Source organism: Alexandromys fortis, unplaced genomic scaffold (genome assembly GCF_014885135.2).
Source record: "Alexandromys fortis isolate MF-2015 unplaced genomic scaffold, M_Fortis_MF-2015_v1.1 scaffold_189, whole genome shotgun sequence".
Lineage (NCBI taxonomy): Eukaryota > Metazoa > Chordata > Mammalia > Rodentia > Cricetidae > Alexandromys > Alexandromys fortis.
This window is the reverse complement of record NW_026068081.1, coordinates 1,377,374-1,398,407: the sequence shown is the minus strand read 5'-3', so window position 1 is coordinate 1,398,407 and position 21,034 is coordinate 1,377,374. Positions and strand designations below refer to the sequence as shown.

At 39.9% G+C, this 21,034-nt stretch overlaps 1 long non-coding RNA gene across 1 annotated transcript in view; it reads left to right on the top strand.

Moving 5' to 3' along the window:
- LOC126488458 (uncharacterized) overlaps positions 1–16,192 on the top strand; it is a 197,382-nt gene extending 181,190 nt beyond the window's left edge. The window contains exon 3 of the long non-coding RNA XR_007588690.1: positions 16,134–16,192. This is a non-coding gene — a long non-coding RNA (uncharacterized lncRNA). The remainder of the gene's footprint in view (positions 1–16,133) is intronic.
- The last annotated feature ends 4,842 nt before the right edge of the window (positions 16,193–21,034 follow it).

The following is a 21,034-nucleotide window of genomic DNA, read 5'->3' as shown; positions in this document are numbered from 1 at the left end:
CAACAACGGGCACCTGCTGTCAGTTTGCAGAGAGCAGCCCTCTGCCCTCTGGGCTGTTTAAGGATCTCCACAGGACTCCCTTGACCAACAACTCAACTAAATACAACCCAGTTCTGCCTGGCCACAGGTCATGGCCAGTTCATACTCTGTATTCCCCACTGCTGGTAGTCTTCACTAGGTTAATCCTTAGAGATTCCACGAGATTTCCACTGCACTAGGTTTCCACACTCCTCCCAGTGTCCCCCACTTGCAGCCATGGCTCCCAGCACTCTTGGCCCCCATCCCATCTGCCTCCCACCTGACCCCTCCCACACCTGTCTCCACCTGCTCCCAGAACACCCACAAAATGTATTCTATTTCCCCTTGCCAGGGAAATTCATGCACCCCCCACACCCCGCACATTGGTCTCCTGTGCCCATGCATTGGAGGCTACTTCCCACTTTCTCTTTTATCAGGTTCTGTGTATCTGTTTATGCTGAGATCTTTGATCCACTTGGATGTGAATTTTTGGCAGGGTGATAAATATGGATCTATTTCCATTCTTCTTCGTACATATAACCAGTTTGATCAGCACCATTTGTTGAAGATGCTGTATTTTCCCCAGTGTATATTTCTGGCTTCATTATAAAAAACTCAGGTTCTCATACTTATGTGGATTTATGTATAGATCTTCAATTTAATACTAATCTATTTTTATTCTGTATTTAGTTTTATTATTGTGTATTTATTCTATATTCTCTTTTTATTCTACTTATTAACGAGTCTGTTTTTAATGAGAATATCATGCTATTTTTATTACTACAGCTCTCTTGTTCAGCTTGAAATCAGAGCTGGTGATACCTCCAGTCATTCTCTTATGGTTCAGGATTGTTTTAGCTGTCCTGGATTTTTGTTTTTCCACATGACATTGAGAATTATCCTTCCAAGAGCTGTAAATCATTGTGTTGGAATTTTGATGGGGATTGCGTTGAATCTGTAGATTGCTTTTGTTAAGATGGGTCATTTTTACCATGTTAATACTACCAATTCATGAGCGTGGGAGATCTTTCCAACTTCTGGTATCTTCTTCAATTTCTTTCTTCAAAGACTTGAAGTTTTTGTTGTACAAGTCTTTCACTTGCTTGTTTGGTTTACCCCCCAAAATATTTTTATATTATTTGTAAAAGACATTGTTTCACTGACTTCTTTCTCATTTATATATAGGATGGCTACTGATTTTTTGAGTTAATCTTTTATTCTGCTATATTACTAAAAGTGTTTATTGAGTATTTTTAATTTAATATTGAGTATGTTCATAAAGGAAATTGGTTTGTAATTCTCTTTCTTTGTTGATTCTTTATGTGGTTTGGGTATCAGGATATCTGTTGCCTCCTAAAAGGAATTGGGAAATGTTCCTTCTTTTTTTATTTTGTGGAATAATTTGAGGAGTATCAGCATTACATCTTCCTTAAAAGTCTGGTAGAATTCTACTCTAAAACTGACTGGTCCTGGAATTATTTGGTTGGGAGACTTCTCATGACTGCTTCTATTTCACTAGAGGTTTTAGGTCTGTTTAAATTGTTTATCTGGTCTTGATTTAACTTTTGTAATTGGTACCTATTAGGAAAATTGTCCATTTCTTTTAGATTTTGCAATTTGGTGGCATACAGGTTTTTAAAGTACGTCCTTATGATTCTCTGGATTTCCTCAGTGTTTGTTATGTCCCCCTTTTTGTTTCTGATTTTGTTAATTTGGATATTATCTTTCATCTTCTAGTTACTTTGCATAAGTGTTTGTCAATTCTGTTAATTTTCTCCATTTTATTGATTTCAGCCAGCCCTCAGTTTGATTATTTCTTGCTTTCTACTCCCCTTAGGTATGCTTACTTTTTTTGTTTTAGAGCTTTCAAATATGTTGCTAAGTTGCTAGTATGAGAACTCTCGCTTTTTTAAAAAAGATTTTATTTATTACATATACAATACAGTGTTCTGCCGCCATGTATGTCTGCATGCCAGAAGAGAGCACCAGATCTCATTACAGATGGTTGTGAGCCACCATGTGGTTGCTGGGAATTGAACTCAGGACCCCTGGAAGAACAGTCAGTGTCCTTAACCTCTGAGCCATCTCTCCAGCCCCTCGATTTTTTTTTTAATCACTTACTGCTATGAGCTTCCCTCTTAGCATCACTTCCATTGTATCCTGTATGTTTGGGTATGCTATGTATTTGTTTTCATTGAATTCTAGAAAGTCTTTAAATTTATTTCTCATTTCTGTCTTGACATGTTTTCCATTCAGTAAAGAGTTATTCAGTTTTCATGTATTTGTCAGCTTTCCTGTTGGGAGCTATGAACCCCCCAGATCCCGAATTTCTGGTAAACAACTTGTAATGCTTGCAGCTGCTCTGAGCCCGAGACCCTCAGGAGTTCCTGATGGCAGGAAAGTGGTTTCTGGTGGGTTTGGCTGGGGCGTGGTTATCAGTTAAGGATCCCTATGTAAGCTGCCCCTGAATATAATAAAGGGGGCATTGTGGCATCAAGGATAACCTGTGTCTCTGTCTGTGAGTCTTTGTGTGTTTCTGTCTCCAGCCCCTTGCCTGGTTCACAGACTGTATGGTAACACATGAACACAGACGGGCGTGGTGTGCTACACTTTCTATTGCGTTTCACTATTCATTTTTAATCCCTTTCTTTCCTTGTGCTCACTAAAATCATAGTTGATACTTAGCCTAGTGACTAGATGACATCAAACATGCAATACAAATTAGTAACTGTAATTACAATTTTCTTTTCATCATCTTCAGTATCTCTTCTTGAATCCTGTGTTTGGACTCTGTTTACAGAAAGTAGAAATAATTTTGCACAACAAAAGTCTACTTATATCTGGATAGACCTGTGCTTTTTTTCTTTGCTTTATTATGCAGGAAATTGGATCCCTTTGACTAAATCTTCCCATTGCCAACGCTATTCTGGGTCTTTGTTTTTTATAAAGAGATCTGTAATGCTTATAATAGACAGAAAAGTAGCACCTTTCTTATATCCTTTAGGCATGTTCTGCTGCACTTTACTCCATGTGAATTTTACACACACACACACACACACACACACACACACACACTACAGTAAACAAGTGAAGACATTTGATGCTTCACTCTGAGACCAAGAGCGCTCATTGACTAAATTGTGAGTCCACTCCACTTTCACCAATTTCAATTAAGATGAGTGTCTGACCTATTAACGTCACATGCAATATATTCAGCTTCCAACAGTCCCCACTAGTTTTTGTAAAAAGTCTTTGGCCTTCAGATGCCTTCATATGATTCTGATCTACAGAATCCTTCAGGCCAGAGTTTGCCGGGAAAGGGGAAAATTGTGTGATGGGGGTGGGGGTAGGGAAGCAGAAATTAACTGAATTATAAAGCTCAAACTTGCCAGGATATAGGAAACATTAAACTAAACAGCCTGAACAGTCCATTTGCTGAAAAGACATTTAATTATTTCAGCGAGAACTAGTCAGAGATGAGAACCCATAAAATAAACAAAGAGACACCAGCATTTGATTTTAATGTCTTTCTATTTTGCCACGGGCCACAATTTAATTAAAATTCTGAATAGAAATTTCATGTCAACACAGTCTCCTTCCTAGCAGCCCAACAATGGAGAGGAAATATCCCCGGTCGCTTTCTAGGATTTGGGACATTTCAAGTGAATGCCCTAAGGTAGATGAGCTTCACCAGCTCTCTCTACCTTACATCCAATAAAAGAGGCATCTGGGAGAGAGGTTTGCTATGCTCTGTGTTTTAATATAGGTCAAGTGCTAAAGGAATTGTAGACACATTACTGTTTATTTTAGTGAAAATCACCGGCCTGAATGTTTAGAAATCAATGATAAGAAATGGAGGCAAATATAGGTTAGGGAGAGAGACATGAGTGTACTGATGGGATTTTCATGCGTAGAGCAATTACTGAGTTCAGGGTTCTAGCTCCAGCTGTAACAGTTATAGCTGCACTTTGGAGTTTTAATTTATCGTTGCTATTATTTTGTAGATGTGTGGGCATGCATGATTTGTGTGGGCATGCATGCCACAGGTGTGGAGGCCAGAAGACAATGTTGTAGGGTTGGTTCTCTCATTCTACCCTTGTGTGTGTTTCCAGGATCACACTTAGGTTGCTGAGCTTTTGCAGTGTGCACTTTTACTGTGGGAGCAGCACATTGGTCCTAATGATTGCATTTGAAACATCTCACTTCAGCTTGGCCATCTGAGAAATGGGAAGACAGGCTCGGACTCTCTGGCTCTAATGTGCGTGCCATGATCTTCTTTGCTTTTTATTTTTTGTTGTTGCTCCAGTGCTGGAGACCAAACACAAGAGAGTTTTTCATATCAGGGGACATGATTTTATTATAGTAAAGTGTATGTGGTTTTGGAACAGAAATTACTACAAACACAAATATATACACTTTTTTTCCCCCCCCAAGATAGGGTTTCTCTGTGTAGCTTTGGCTGTCCTGGAACGCTCTCTGCAGACCAGGCTAGCCTTGAACTCAAAAATTTGCCTGCCTCTGTCTATCTTCTCAAGTGCTGGAATTAAAGCCATATGTTACCATGCCCAACACAAACATAAATATTTAGGAAATGATAGTAGATCTTTTGAAGTTGCTAGTCATAGAGACAGACAGACAACAGATGATCCGATGTACACCCATGTGTGCACTTTTTTATTTTTTTTACAGAAAGAAAGGTATTATTCTGTCTCAGCTGTCAGTCTATGGTGTAAGGGAAGTCACAGTGGCAGAGAACTGGTCATATTACATGAGGAATTCTGTCTCTAATATACAGAGAGCTAGGAATAACTAACTACAATTGCCGGGCAGTGGTGGTACATGCCTTTAATAATCCCAGCACTCAGGAGGCAGAGACACGTGGGTATCTGTGAGTTCGAGGCCAGCCTGGTCTACAAACAGCTAGTTCCAAGACAGGCTCCAAAGCTACAAAGAAACCCTGACCTCCCCCCAAAAAGATTAACTACAATCATCAAAATAAACACCTCAACTTAAAAATTAGCTCTTGAAGGAATACAAATGACTTGTAAATGCTTGAAGAGGTAGTCAATAGCCTTAGCCATTAAAGGAGTGCAGATTAAGACTGCTTTAAGATTCCATCTTGCTGCAGTCAGACTAGCAGCATCAAGAATACAAATGGCAACAAGTGATAGTGTGGATTTATTGGTTTTTGTCAACATTTAATGACTAGAGAAAAAAGTAACTCAGAATATATGGTAAAAAAAAAAAAGCCTTTCTTGGCTGACCCAACAAAAGTATTTGAGGCGTGGTGGCACACGCCTTTAATCCCAGCACTCAGGAGGCAGAGGCAGGTGGATCTCTGAGAGTTCAAGGCCAGCCTGGTCTACAAGAGCTAGTTCCAGGACGGGCACCAAAGCTACAGAGAAACCCTGTCTTGAAAAACAAAAAAACAAAACAACAAAAAAAAGTATTTGAGCTTTTAGTTTTATTTATTTTACTTTTAAAAAGATGAGTGTTTTTCTTTTTATGCATGTAGGTATAGGTATTTTTGCCTGTGTCTTAGTTATGATTACAGTTTCTGTGATGAAACACCATGACTAAAAGCAAGTCAGGAGGAAAGAGTTCATTCAGCTTACACTTCTATGTCATTGTCCATCATGGAAGGAAGGCAGGACAGGAACTCAAACGACAGGAACCTGGAGGCAGGAGCTGATGCAGAGGCCGTGGAGGGTGCTGCTTTCTGGCTTGCTCCCCATGGCTTGCTCAGCCTGCTTTTTTGTTTGTTTGTTTGTTTGTTTGTTTGTTTGTTTGTTTGTTTCAAGACAGGGTTTCTCTGTGGCTTTGGAGCCTGTCCTGGCACTAGCTCTGTAGACCAGGCTGGTCTCGAACTCACAGAGATCCGCCTGCCTCTGTCTCCCGAGTGCTGGGATTAAAGGCCTGCGCCACCATCGCCCGGCTCAGCCTGCTTTCTTATAGACCCCAGGAGCTTCAGCCCTGAGGTGGCACTCACAATGAACTGGGACTTCCCTGATCAATCACTAATTAAGAAAATGCCCTACATCTAGATCTTATGGAGGCATTTTCTCAACTGAGGTTCCCTTTTGTCTGATAACTCTATCATGTGTCGAATTGATGTGAGACCAACCAGCACATGTATGTCAGCATGTATGTCTGTACATTATGTGCATGCCTGTATACACAGAGTTCCAGAAGAAGGTGTTATTGGATTCCCTGAGCCTGGAGTTCGAAACCACTGTACGCGACCATGTGGATGCTAGAAATTGAACCCAGGTACTCTAGAAGGTTAGCCAGTGCTCTTAACTTCTGAGCTATCACTCCAGATCCTATTTAATTTTCTGTTGAAACAACTTTGTTTTTATTAATATATCACATTGTCCATATTGAGAGATTTCTGCATGGTATTTCCATGCACGCACACAACATGGATTGATTGCGTTGAGTGTCCCTTTTCCTAATCTTGCCTTCACTTTCTCATCCCTAGTAACCACTCGTCGACTTTTAGGTTGCTGTTCGTTTGCTTTCCACACAGGAGACAGAATTTGTGACACTTGTATTTTCATCCTTGCCTTATTTTACTTGACAATCTATTTTGCTACAAATGACAGAATTTTATTCTTCTTTGTAGATGCCTAATACCCTATTTATAGATGCACCACATTATTTTCCATTATTATATTAATGGACACTTAAACTAATTCTATATCTTAGCTATTCTGAACAGCACTGCACTAAACTTGGACATTTTTGTTAGAGTTGGCCCATAACATTTTGTCTTACTGCTTATCTGTCAATAAATTAATATCACGGGGTGATGAATTGACTCTAGGGACTGAACCCATGGTCTCCTACATGCTAGAACAGAGCTTTATTCCCATCATGAAGACTTTTAAAATGTGATCTACATGCCAGAGGGGAAAATTCAACAGGAAGTAATAACTTATACTCTACTTTAGCATATGTTGTATGATTTTTGTTTGGCCCCCTTGTATATATAAAAACCAACGGCTTAAAAATAGCTCTGGTCACATTCTTACTTTACATTCGTTTCTATTTAGTCCTGAAAAAGAGCAGTGAATTGTTTAGGTTTTACTTTTCTTCTTCACTGTCACAGTTTAAGAAGCTCCTGTAAACAGAGAAAACTTTTATTCTACTGGAAGCCCCATTCCTGGTCAGCAAGAATCATAAAACTCTCTGAGTGAAGTAGGCCTCGGACCTTATTCTAACTAATTGCTCATCCCTGGTGCCGCTCCTTTTCCAACACTTGGAGTAGGATAACGGCATTTTCTGGTTTTCTTCATATATTGCCTCTCATCAGCATGACTCCTCCTCCAATCACCTTATTTCTGTTTTTCCTGCTTTAGCTGTTTCTAAACTGCTTGCCTCGGGCTCCTCGCCTTTTCTTCATTCTTCAGTGTAGTGACAATATGTTTCCCAAGGTTAGCAATGATTGTATTACTGAATCAGAGGCTAGTACTCTCATCTTGCCAGTGCATTAGAGCATATGAAACATTAGCCTCCTCTTCTTGAAAACGGTACCTTCTTTGGCTAGCGGTTGTTTATGTCTACCTCTTACCTCATTCTTTGGCTCCGTTTCCTCATCTGGAACCTTCAGTACTGTTTCCTAAGGCTATAAGCTTATCATGGGCTCTGCCCTACACTGTCTTCTGAAATGTCAAAATCATCATTTTGTGCACTTAACTCCCAAACTAACCTTCATCACCAATTTCTCCTTCTGTGCTCCAAGATGGCAGATTTAATTGACCATCAAATAGTTCTACCTGAATGCCTCATAGGTATTTACCAAGCTCTACCAGGATCGTTGCGGTGACCATCAGCTCCTTTCCATTCTCTTTAGTTCTCTATGTTGTCGACAGTGTAAATTTTCAATATAAATATGTTTGGGTCATTCTTCAGTTCAAAATTTTTGCTGCTTCTCCCTTGCCTGTAGTGTAAATCTATCCTTCTTCATGGAGCATCCAAGGTCTTTTATGAGCAGGCTTTTACTTTTTTTCAGTGTTTATCTCCCTGAATACCAATCCTGTTCTGCTGTGTAGCAACACTGAACTTCCTGGTAATGGCATATCATTTCATATACACAACTTTGCCTGTGCTGTTCTATTTTAGGTCACAGTATCCTTGGAAGCCTTTCTTGAGTGACTTTTCTTGATCTAATCCTTTCATTACATCCCATATCAACCTTCATTATAGTTAGCATTACCTAATAATTGCTTCCATTGTGTTTTGGTTTTTACTAAATACTCATATTAGCTCCAAAGGTAAAGCAAGGAGGAAGCTTATGGGATGGGTGAACCTTTAAAGCAAGACTAGGACTCACAACCTATGGCTAGAACGTGCAGAAACTTTACTAATACTCTCATTTCTCCTACATTCCAATGGCCTGTCTTTCTTTCTTTCTTTCTTTCTTTCTTTCTTTCTTTCTTTCTTTCTTTCTTTCTTCCTTTCTTTCTTTTTTGAGACAGGGTTTCTCTGTAGCTTTGGAGCCTCTCCTGGAAATAGCTCTTTTAGACCAGGTTGGCCTTGAACTCACAGATATCTGCCTGCCTCTGGGATTAAAGACCTGTACCACCTCTGCCCAGCCTCCAATGGATTTTCATTCCTTAAGTGAAATTAGGAATGAGGGTGTCATTTAAAAAAAAAAACTTTTGGTGAGGACTGCTGTTAGCAGAATAAAAGATAAAGTGAAGCTTTCCTAAAAGTGCATAGGTGCTCAACAAAGCTAAGACTTTTCTTGTCCATCTAACAAAGTAATACCACCTTGTCAGTGGGTTCCATCATTGCTATGAGACTTACATGTGCCCTTCTGACTCTGTCGCTCTGTGTTTTTATGACAGCTACATACTGTTCCAATTGTTACAGAAAAAGGAAAGGTAGCAGGGCAGGTTGAATACAGGCCACTTATAAACACTGAAGATGACAAAGCGATTGTCTGCTCAAGCACACTAAAAGAGGATCCGCATTAGGGTCAGAAGCACTCCAGAAAAGAATAAACTCTCAGGGCTTAAAACATATACAGTTTTCAAAAATACCAAATCCTCTATTTTCTGGCTTGGGGACAGAGTTCAGCGGTAGAGTCCTTGCCGGTTATGAGCGAGACTGCTTTCTTTTTCTAGCACCACCACCAAAGCACCTTCAGCCACCTCTAAAAGGAATAGACTAAACCTGATACTGTGGCATTAAGAGAGCTTTTTGACCTGCTGGAATATTTATATTGGTCTAGATGATAATTACATGGATGTAAACAAAAATAAAATTTTATCATGACTCACTTTGATTTTTTAGACTTCACAGCCTATGAGTTATAGCTCAAAAAAGTTAAAATAAATAAAATACATCAGGAGAAAGCAATCTGCCACAGTTGGATGTTTTTTATTTTTTATAGTTCCTTTGTGTGTGTGTGTGTGTGTGTGTGTGTGTGTGTAATAAGATGACTGTGTGAGGGTCAGAGGACAAGTTGTGTGAATTAGTTCTCACCTTCCTCCATGTGGTTCCCAGGGATTTCAATCCAGTCATCAGTCTTGGCCTCAAGTGCCTGTAACTGTTCAGCCATATTAACAACACATAATTTATATTTCAATCATAATATTGGCAAATGCAGATTTCTATGTCACAGTTCTGTTTTATTTAAGGGGTTTCCAGCTTTTGCCACCTTAGCAGACAAACTGGTGATGAAAGCAAACAAAGGCCCTTACAAAATGCTATTCCATTAGGTGTATAGTTAGGCTTTTGTAGAGACTATTGCAATTGTCTTCTTTCCTCCCAATGCAGTGGAAATCTTGCACAGCCACGGAGGTTGTTTTACATCGACCTGTGCCAAGCGTGTAGCGTAGAGCGAGTTCCCTGGCAACGGTTGCTTCTACAATAATTGTACTCATTTCTGCAAAAGAATAAAGCAGGCGATAATTACCTTCTTATCTCCTAATTTTCTGTATTCATCCGTTCCATCTTGGGGCCTGTGTGCTCTGCTTGTCACATACAGTTGCCTGCTCTTGTGGCCATAAAAGCAGCTTTTCTTCTGCAGAAACACTGTGCCACTTAGAAAGCTTGCATTTTGTAGAGACTTGTTGATCCAGGGAGGGAAGCAAGGCTCCAGGGCGCTGTTGGAACTGAAGGGATAAGCGTGTCCAGTAAGCCAGTCACCAAGAAGGTTTGTCAGACTGCTTTTGGGGCTGATGCCAGGAACAACACAAGCGAAGAAACAGCTCAAAAGTGGACCCAGGAACTAAAGCCCAGCCTGGGACCCTGGGGTCTTAAATGCCCATTCATAGCATTCAGTCACAGACACAAAAGCAAAAGTAGGACAGGGACAAGCAGGAGAGATTCTTAGGTGGCTCCAACCCACTCTAAAAGAGACACAGCTACTTGGAGGCCATTTGTTCCCAAGCCATCAGTTGTGAATCCGTCCTAAACTGGCTGCTCACGTTTATCTGATGGTCCACTAAGTTATCTAATCTTACTAGATGTTTAGTTTATCATAATAATACCTTACAATTTCACAGTCTTTTAGAGTCTACAAGATTCTTTTGTATTCCTCACACTCCAACTACAGCAGTTCCACGAGGGCATTGCAGAAATTGCTATCATAGTCACCTATCGGGGTAATGAAACAGAATTCCAAAGTCACATAGGTAACAGTTGATAGACAGAACTAGGATCCCCTTTTCTGGATGCAAATTCAATTTACTCTTTGTTAAAAACTACACTATGGATATTGATAATGATTTTAGAAGTTATGCTTTGCTGGTACTATTTACTTTTTCATTGGCATTCCTGAAACTCAGAAAGACTCTAATACGTAGAGAAATTACTTGGAATTCTGGGTATTTTGTAGGATGTGAGAGACTCTGCCTAGTTCTTTTCAAATCACAACATATACATGGCAGCTTGGGTTGTGCTCTGAGAACAGACTATAGTATTTATGCTTTCTGAGCTGAAGTGAGTGATTCAGAAGATTCTTTTGCCTCTTGCTTGGCAGATGAAGCAGTGTGTCATAGTTGTTAAAAACAAAGACTTCGGAGCCTGACAGCTTGGGTTATAATTATAGCTTTGCCGTGTACTGACTATATAACCCAAGGCAAGCTCTTTACTCCTCTGTGCCTCAGTTTCATCCTTTTGAAATGGGTAATCATAGTAGCCGTCACTTCATATGAAGATTAAATGATTGATATATTTATTAACTTCACACTAGTGCTTACAGTACACAGTAAATGCTGTGAAAGTTTGCCTCTTAATATTGGCAGTGTTCCTCTGGGAATATCCATTAGAGGGCTGTGTTCGACGTGAGTATAAATATGAGTATTTGTGGGGGAAACAAGAGCAGCTAGAGTGAAAACTAGGGTATTGGTCAGATACATACATCATGCAGGGTCCTACCTTTGATCGCACTCATACATCAGAACTCCTGAATAGCCCTTCTTCCAAGAGTCGGTAGCTCTAAGCAAACTCTAGACATGCTGGGCTTCAGCATTTCAGGGAAGGTGGCTTCCATCTTGTGACTGTTATATAATTACAGTCCCCAAAATTGCATAACAGAACAGTGTTTCTGTGGACTCCAAATGTCAAGCATTTGCACTTTTCATGCATGCAGATTATATTGTGTTTAATTTGCTGCAGTGTGTTTTTATGAGAGAAAATATTCATGTATTCCTTGGATAAATGGGAAGCAGGTCCCCCCCATACACACACGAACTTTTGCCATGCTTCAGGAAGGGTGGGCATGATGATTGATGAAGAGTCGTTGGAAACAGGTCCTTGAGAGTGCCAGCCTCTTTCCTGGCTTGCTCCAGGAAACCTTTCACAGTTGCTCAGCTCCCACTGATCCTCTCTGCCTCTGATCTCCAGAGCACAGACTGCCACTCAGTTTGGCACTTAATTATACACTGCCTAAGGTAAAATCTCCCTCCCCAATTATAGCCCACTCAAAGTATACCCCTGTTCTCCCAACAAAGTCCTGAGTGAGACAGTTGATATTTGAGAGGGAGAGTTGAAGTCATACATTAACTGTTTACTGCCCATGGCCCTTTCCATTTTATCTCCAGCTCCAGTCCGATGCTCCATTGAAAGGCGTGTAACTGAGCTCTTTTACTTTGTTCTCCTCCCCCCTCCCTCCCCTCCCTCACACCAGCATTATCGAATTTTGTTTCCCCACAAATGCTAGCTTGTGGTTTTATGTTCCTTCTGTCGCTTTGTAGCTTTAAGTGAAAGTTAAATCTTTGATGGAAGGAATGAATTATCCATAAATAAGGGGCAAACACATATGCAAATATCCAAAATGAATTCCTAGTTGAAGTAGGCAAAATGGTCTCGTAAATTGAATCCTGTGTTTGTCAAGAAAGATGAGGAAATCCGAAGGGTGTGTTTGAGCCTTGGGCTGGAAGAGGCAGAATAGTTGTTAAGAACTGTGGGCTTTTGGACGCCTATGGCTCCTGAAGTGTCAAGAGTATAAATATAGAACTTGTAGAAAAGCCTAGGGAAGCAGATGGGACAAGATGCTGTCTGCCTAGAAAGGGTGAAATCTCTCTCCCTTTATTTTGTGCCTTCCCATGGTCCCCCACCTCAGTAACTGTAAATCAGATTGCTGCCCCCTCTTTCTTGGCTGCAGGACACTTCCTGGGTGCAATTAGGATTCAGGTTCAAGATTTTTTTTGTGTATGGTTTCCTGCTCACATGCCATCTTGAATCACACCTTTTCCATGTGTGTTCAGAATTTTACAGACTGGATTAGAACACACACCCTTTTCAGGTATATGATATTGAACCTGTGCATTTGAAAGTAGGAATAAAATATCTTCATAGTCAGCTGGGTCATTTTTCATGATTTTGGTCCTGGGATGGAGGTTCATTTTAAATATGGGATAGAGAGGGATCCTGAGTGCCAAGATCTTTTGAGATTTTTTTATGATAGTGTGCTGATTGTAAGTATGATATAGAAATTGCTGGATTCTGGTAGGATTTATAAAATTAATTATTGCTGGGAATCAGTAATCTATACTACACATTTTCTCTTAAAGGGACATACGGTTATTCAGATTTGTGAAAAAATTAGTTGGTTATGTAGTCTTCAAAACAACTCACAGAGATTATTTTAGGCAGCAAACTCCTCTGGGATGCTTACTATAGGGGCCAGTTGAAAAATCCAGGGAAGAAAAGCCTTTTCACTTCACATGCAGTACACTTAGAACCGTCTGTTAAATGAAGAATGGTGGTACATTTAAATCATGGCTTAATGTTTGGTTTGGGATCTAACAGAGAGTCCACTTGTCCAAATGAATTCAGTTCTATCTTTGTCCAGGAAAGTCTTATTTTGACTTTGGGAGCTGAAGGTAATTGGATTAGGATCTTTTTTTTTTTTTTTTTTTTTTTTTTTTTTNAAAAGTCAGCAGAGAGGTACCATTCATTCTGCCTCCTGCCATGGTGGTCTCAGACAACTAGATTCTTGTTGCAAGGGAATTTTAATGGTCAATGGTCCTTTCTATGCACTTCTTCCCTAAGGGTGTTAGCTAAAACTGTGGTATTTAATTTTTTTTGATAGCGTTTCTGTGTCAATTCCCAAAAAGAGGTCATAAATTTCTGGTAATATGTGAATCATATAGAAAAAATTGTTAGCCCAAGAAAAGTAGTACAGTCTTAAATTCTTTCTGTATTTACTGTTAAGACCCCTCAAAGCATAGGTTACTCTGAAAACCAAAAGACCACCGTGACTTTTATATCATGTTCTACCTTTTAAGTCAAACTTCTATGTCATAAGCAGCCAGGCATGCAGGGACACAGGAGGCAAAGAGAGGGGGTCAGGACTGGTCTATACCCAGGGTTAAGGTTTTTACTCAAGAAGGGTGACCTGCTATCCAAATCCTAGCATCCAAAGACATGTGGTACATTTCACTTAGAATGCAGTAGGGATCTTGTTTAGAGGATTTCCTTTGTTAGAGTGGGTCTCAGAGTGCAGAAGAAACTGAGTGAGACACAGGACAATAATATTCTTTGGTATAGCTGGGTGAATATGGATGTCTGTCATGTTTTAGCAGGATTTCTTCTAGAAGCTAGGGACAAAGGAATGACTTAGTTCAAGAAACACAAACAAATGAGTAGGGCGAGATGGTCTAGTAGTTACTGTGATCAGCTACCCAACTAAAGTCACTTGAGGGAGGAAAAGGATTTATTTGACCTTACAGTTGGAGGGGATGGTGAATTGTGGTGGGACAGTGAAGACAACGATAGCCTAAAGCAACTGGTCATCTTGTGAACAGAGTCGGAAAGTGGAGAGATAAAAGGCTCACCTGGCTTCTTCCTTTATATTCAGCCCGGGACCCAAATTCAGGGGGTTGGACTGCCTCTATTGAGGGTAGCTTTTCCTTGTTTGGTTAAACCTTCCTGGAAATACTTTCATGAACATGTCCTTGGGGTATGTTTTCGTGACGATTCTAAATCTCATCAAGTCAACAGTCAAGATTAACCATCACAGATGGGGACTTAAATGGTCATAGCCAAGCTAATTGGGAACCCAAGCAGAAGATAACGGCTAAGATTGGAGAATTAGAGAAGAAACTCGGCGGTGTAGCTTCAGTCTGAAATGGCCCCCAAAGTTTCATATGTTAAGCCTTTGGTTGTTAGCTGATGGGCTTTTGGGAAGTGATTGATTCCTGAGCCATCTGGTGTGATAAATGTATTTAAAAATTTGTTGGCATTATTGAGAGCATGGGAAAATTGAAGACCCACCAATTCAACATTAACTACTTCCTAGTTGGGGAAAGTAGATCACTGGGGCCAGTCTATAGAAAGACACACTTTGCGCTAAGCTACCTCCAGTCTGCCATGAGGTGAGCAGCTATACGGTTTCATGCCTTCTTTGGCATAGTATTCTACTTTACGCTCGACTAAAAGTTATGAATCCAGCTAATCTTGAACAAAGCTGTCTGAAATTGTGAATCAAAATAAACTCTGCCCTTTTAGCTTAATTTTTATCAGATATGTATCACAGTGATGGAAAACTGACGAACACATCCAGTCCTGCAAATACTAGTATCATGTATACATATCACACATTTTGTTTAGTCTTTCTAGCATATCAATGAGAGAATCTGTTGCTTTCATTTTGTGTACTGTATTTTCTGGTCATGTGTTTGTGTATTTGTGCAGATATATCCGTGAGTATGTGGCAGATGGGTAGACTTGTCCACGTGTGTACATGTGGATGGAAAGCAGACATCTATAGCAGGCATCTTTCTCACTTTTCACCTTTATAAGACAAGGTTTTTTAGTGAATCTGGATCTTACTTTATTGGCTAGAATGGCCAGGGAGACCCAGGGCTTCTTTTGTACTGCTTCCCCAAGGCTGGGATTACAAAGACACTACCACACCCAGTTTTTTATGTGGGAGCTGTTGATTTATACTCATGTCTTCATTTTTGTGTAGCAAGTGTCCCGTAATTTAGCACAACTCTAATACTATTTACTTGGAGTTAGCCTGACTTCACAGGGTATAGGGTTTTTTCAACCTCAAATAGGTTCCTTGGGTGACATAATTTATGGCCAGCTTATTATCAATATAGAAATTTCCATCACTCTCCTCAGATTTGATAGTTTGATAAGTTCACAGACATCATGAATGCATTATTCTTTTGATTATGCATTGTTATATTACACAAGAAAGTTGTAGCCAGTGGAGGAAACACACAGGCTAAGACACAGGAGATAGATACAGAGATTACATATATTTTCTTCTAGGCAACATGTTTATCCACTAACCTGGACTCTCCCCAAGTCTCTGTTTGCCAGAATTTTTATATAACTTATTTTCTAGCATTTATCTCTTCTCTAGAGATCTGTGGGTGGGAGTGAAAACCTCAATTCTACAATCACACTGAGTACTTCACATGATCAGCTAGCATCTGGAAGTTAGCTAGGGCCTCTAGCATCTTTAGCTCAATAGCATACACTCAGGTTGGATCAAAAGAGACTTGTTATAGCTAGTAGTCACCCCTACCACTGAAGAAATACTAAGAGCTTTAGGAACTCTGAGCTAGGAACCAGGGATATGAGATAAAATATATTCTTCCTGATATCACTGGTAAATCTTTCTTGTTATTTTTATTTTACAGACAGTGAATCTTGGATACATGGAGCTGAAGTGATTTGCTGAAGGCGGCAGAGTTGGGAAGTAAGTGATACTTCCAAGAATTGAACCTAAGCGTGGCTGCTGTCAAGTGCTCTTAGCTACTACTATTCCTGCCTGTATTCCCTTCCTCCCTCCCCCCATTCTCTGTGTGTGTGCGTGTATGTGTGTGTATGTGTCTGTGTGTGTACTGATTGGATGGAAAGAATGCTAAAACTCTGGCAGCTCCAAACACATGCAATGGTTAGAATAGGCAAGGTGGTTCTTAACCTGTGGGCCGCACACCCATCCCCACACCTGTGGTAACTTTTAAGTTCATGGCCGAGCATGGATTTGGTTGTAATCTCCCTGCTTCTAGTGACTCATGCCAAAACCTTCAAGAACTCAACTACCAGCTAGGTCCAGATGCAAAGACCAAGCTTATGACTGGATGGCGCATGTTGGAGAGATCTCAAGAGCAATGCAAAGGTTTGTGAACTTGTATGAAAGTTAGAACTGAAGCCAGCCCACCAAAGGGGACTTGGAAACTGCAGCCAAATGAACCAGGTAGATTGCCTAATAAAAGAGCCACATTTCCAAAGACTTCAAGGAAGGCCTAGAGCAGTGCTTCTCAACCTGGGTGTCGCAAACCCTTTGGGGGAGAGAACATCCCTTTCACAGGGGTCGCCTAAGACCATCAGAAAGCACAGGTCTTTACATGATGATCAGACCAGTAGAGAAACTGCAGTTAGGAAATCAAAATGGAAATGAGTGTGTGACTGTGGGGTCAGCAAAGCATGAGGAACTGTATTAAAGGGTCGCAGAATTAGGGAGGTTGTGAAGCCACCATTGTACATACTAAAAAATGGGAACAGAGAAAATTAATAAGACAACAAAGGAAACATTCAATCTTAGTATTGCTAACCACCAAGTACTAAAGGTAGTGATGCCAAAGATATTTCTCTTTTTATTTTAAATTAGGGATACGTGGATACTATATGCCTTATTCCCATGTGATCAATGGGCTTAAGCAACAGATTTTAATTAGCAGGAGGAAGTCTTTGTTAATTAAACTAGAGTATTTGCCTGCTGTTTTTCAGGTATTTTGCTAATGATATCCAGTGAGGAAAGTTGACTATGGAAGAAATTTGGTAGAAGCTGAACCTGGGGAAAGACTAGTCCAAAGGTCACCAGGTCAGAGTGTGTCAGTTCCTTAGGCTCAAAAAACAAGTTGTGTCATTCCCTACCAATCATTGACTTATGGAATTTTCCTGTGTGTTCTGGGCAATAAACTCCTGAGTTTCATCTCTCTAGCCCCTCTGTTTGCCCAGATAAGAATGTTTCTGTGGACTGGGTCAGCCTTGCTTGGTTTTTTTCTGAGGAGACATGAAATTTCATTTGTAATATGGAGACGTGACTTTGTAGTTATTCTTTTAACGTTAGTTAGTCTTCCTTCTTCACTGAGTGCCACATCTTATATTGTGTGTATCTGAGAGAAAAGCATGTTATTACTGTGCATGAAATATTGTGTGGGTGAAAAAGTCTAGATGAAGCATAGAGAGGAAGAAATAGTAGAGGCAGCAGGCAGCATGATTTAGAGCAGGCCAGGCTAGAATCCCAATACAGATAAGGCCTCCAGTCAAATGTATCCTTTTGGAGGAGGTTCTGGCTTTTTTAAAGACGCTAAATGTGAACACCTAATCAAAATAATTAGGGGAGATGTACCAAGGCATTTGCAGTCATGAACAGAGTGGAGTCTTCTTAAGTCAAAGGACAGCAGGTGGGCTGCACAGTGAAGGAGAAAGAGCCTGGGGGGGGGCAGGAAGGCTGGGTGCTAATTCAATAGCTGCTACAAACATTTTCTATGATTTGCAGCAAATTATAGAGCTTCTCCCGACTCTTCCATTCAGCCTCTGTTATAAGAGGAAGTTTGGGCTAAAAGATCAATCCATGCTCATGCGAGGCAGCAATTGAAATCGACTTCTGGCTCCTGTCTTGCTTTTGGGCACTTAACTTTATTCCTACTGTTCGCAGTGAAGAATTTCAACACTACCACGGGCCAGAGGACAGTCTGTGTTAGAAAATTCTCAGATGGATCACAATTTGTAGTCTTTCATTTATAAATCCCCATGGTTTTTGTGTCAGCATAAATACGGACTTTACATATATTAATTTCATCCTCTACAAAGATTAGTGGCACTCTTTTATAAAGTTTGTTTAGGGCAGATGGAGCGAAAAGGGTTGTCAAGTAAAGGACTTTGCAGAGATTGCTGGAATTAGAAAGGTTTGATTGTGTCTAGTTGATGGAAACACAGCATCTGTGTGGTTCTCATCTGTTGAGGGAAGCAATATGTTAACAAAACTCCCAGTGATCATTATTATTGCCTCGGTTCTTTTTGGTTTTGCTTTTTGGTTTTTCAAGACAAGGTTTATCTGTGTAACACCCCTGGCTGTCCTGGAACTCACTCTGTAGACCAGATTGGCCTCGAACTCACAGGGGTTCTTCTGCCTTTGCCTCCTGGGTGCTGAGGTTAAAGGAGTATGCCACCATGTCCGGAATGGTTTCATTCTTATTTTTATAATTGCTTATTCTGTGGCCATCAGTCAGTCAAGTCCTTTGTGTAAATTACATCTTTGATTCACACAATGAATCTATGAATCTATGAACTATTGTTTTCTTTCTCCCATTTTTACTTAAAATGAAGCCTTAGAGAAGATGGGGTCATTCCCTACACAGCAGGAGAAAGGAAGTTTGTTTTAAAAAAGATGCTGGAAGCTGCAGAGACCATAGGAGGTTGAGATTGAATTAACTGAAGGGAATATTCCTTGGATTTGAAACAAGGATCAACCACAAAGTCCTCAAGAGAAAGCCTGGTGTCTCCAGTGACTAGAAGTAGTAGCTGATTAACTTGGGCGAGTAACAAGATTCTCATGCGTGGGAATTGAACTTATGTGCAAAGATATCAAATTTGTTTTCCCTCTGTTCTTTGGAGACCCCATCATTTCTCCAAAGAATTATTTTTTATTTCCATTGTAGATTTTTTGTCATCAATTGGGTACATAAACTGGATTTCTGTAGAGAGGAATGCAGCATATTTATACAGATACATTTGCCTATGGAGATAAAGTATTGAATCTGATGATAATTCCCATTTAGGGATGCATTGTAATAAATTTATTGACTGATTTGATGTTCACTGTAGTTGATACCATTTAAATTCATTGATCTTTAAGGCTATTCTTTGTAGCTTATGTCTGGGCAATAATCAATAATTTTATATTTAGTGTGAATTTAACCATGACCAAAAGATTGAGTGCTTCTTTGCCATGGCTCTTTATTGTAAATAGAACTTATGGTTTCTATGTTGTAACCAGGATAAATGGACAAGGAAGATTTTCAAGATTCTGCCCATGTGTTCGGAAACGTTATAGTCATTTTTAGCCAGGCCAGGAAGCATAGAATTTAAGGTATTATAAGTAAGAAATATATGCTTACATATGATGGAAATTATTTAGAAATAATGTGTCCATTCAGTCTAGTTCCAGCCTTCAAAAGATCTTCCATTAAACACCCTTAAGAGAAATTCATCTGTTTTCACACTAACTTAATTATAGCAAGTTGATTCATTGGATAACAGTATATTTTGTAGCCATTCATTTATACGCTAATTTCTTCCTGCTGATATATGATTTCCTCAGATATTTAACAAATACCAGTAGAAGAAATTATGTAATTTTAATGAATTCACTTAAATTCGGTATTTATACACCCGTATTTTACCTGTATACTTTGCAGAATTCTTAATAAGACCTTCTATTTCTGTTAATAGGATCCATTTCTATCCTTTTGGATCACCTTGAGAACTCTAGTTTGGCCCACAACCACTCTCTCTATGGCATTCCTATCCACACTTGTTTTTCTTGAGACGGGATCTCATGATGTTACCCAGAGTGATTTTAAAGTCGGTTCAAATGCTCTTTCTGCCTCAATCTTCTGAGTAAGTAGGAATACAGATGTTGCCACAGGTACAAGCTGACACTTACATTTTGATTTGCTCTGAAATTCTCTCCATTAGAGTAATGTTGAAAAACCATGCTAAAATAAACAGATGTTATATGTAAAAGGAAAAAGTGTTTTGGCTGGTGTGATATTTTGCATCTCTTAGTCAGGCAATCATATTATTGCGAGGTCATGGGTGAAATATCCTCATTATGTCCAAAATGACACCATATTGTAGCAGTCCTCCTGCTCCTCTGCCTCTTAAAGTCTTCATTCCCCCTTCCATGTTATAGCCTGAGCCTTGGGCATGGGGTTATGCTATGAAATTCTCTAAATGATTGAATAAATAAAGTAAACAAATCAAAAAGAACCCTGTTCACCATTTTTAGCCATGTTAATGCTCATAAGATTTGTTGATTGTTACCTTGGAATACATAAATAGCTTAACTCTCAGGAGATTTGCTGTATGGTGGCCAGAAAGCTCGGGGCCCTAAGACCCATCCTCTGTCTACCTGTTACGAGCTAAGAATGTGAGCTGGCCTTGGTCACTACACTTTCTGAATCTTAATATTTCCATTTATTTATTATGGGATGCTGAATAATGTTCATTCTCAATATGCCTGTGCTCTGTTCCCTGGTAACTGACAGTTTACATGGCAAAATAGTGAAGTCCATGTGTAGATAGCTTAAGGGTTTTGTTCTGAATTATCTGGATGAAATTGGTGTCATCATTAAAGTCCACAGGAGAAGGCAAGGAGACACAGAAGGGAAAAGACTGTATGATGATGTAGAGGTTGGAATTGTGTGTCTTGAAGGAACAAGGGTGTAGAAGGAGCTTCGGGCTGCATCCCTGCCACCCACCTTGGCTAGCTTATGCCCCAAAATAATGACACACAAACTGTATTCAT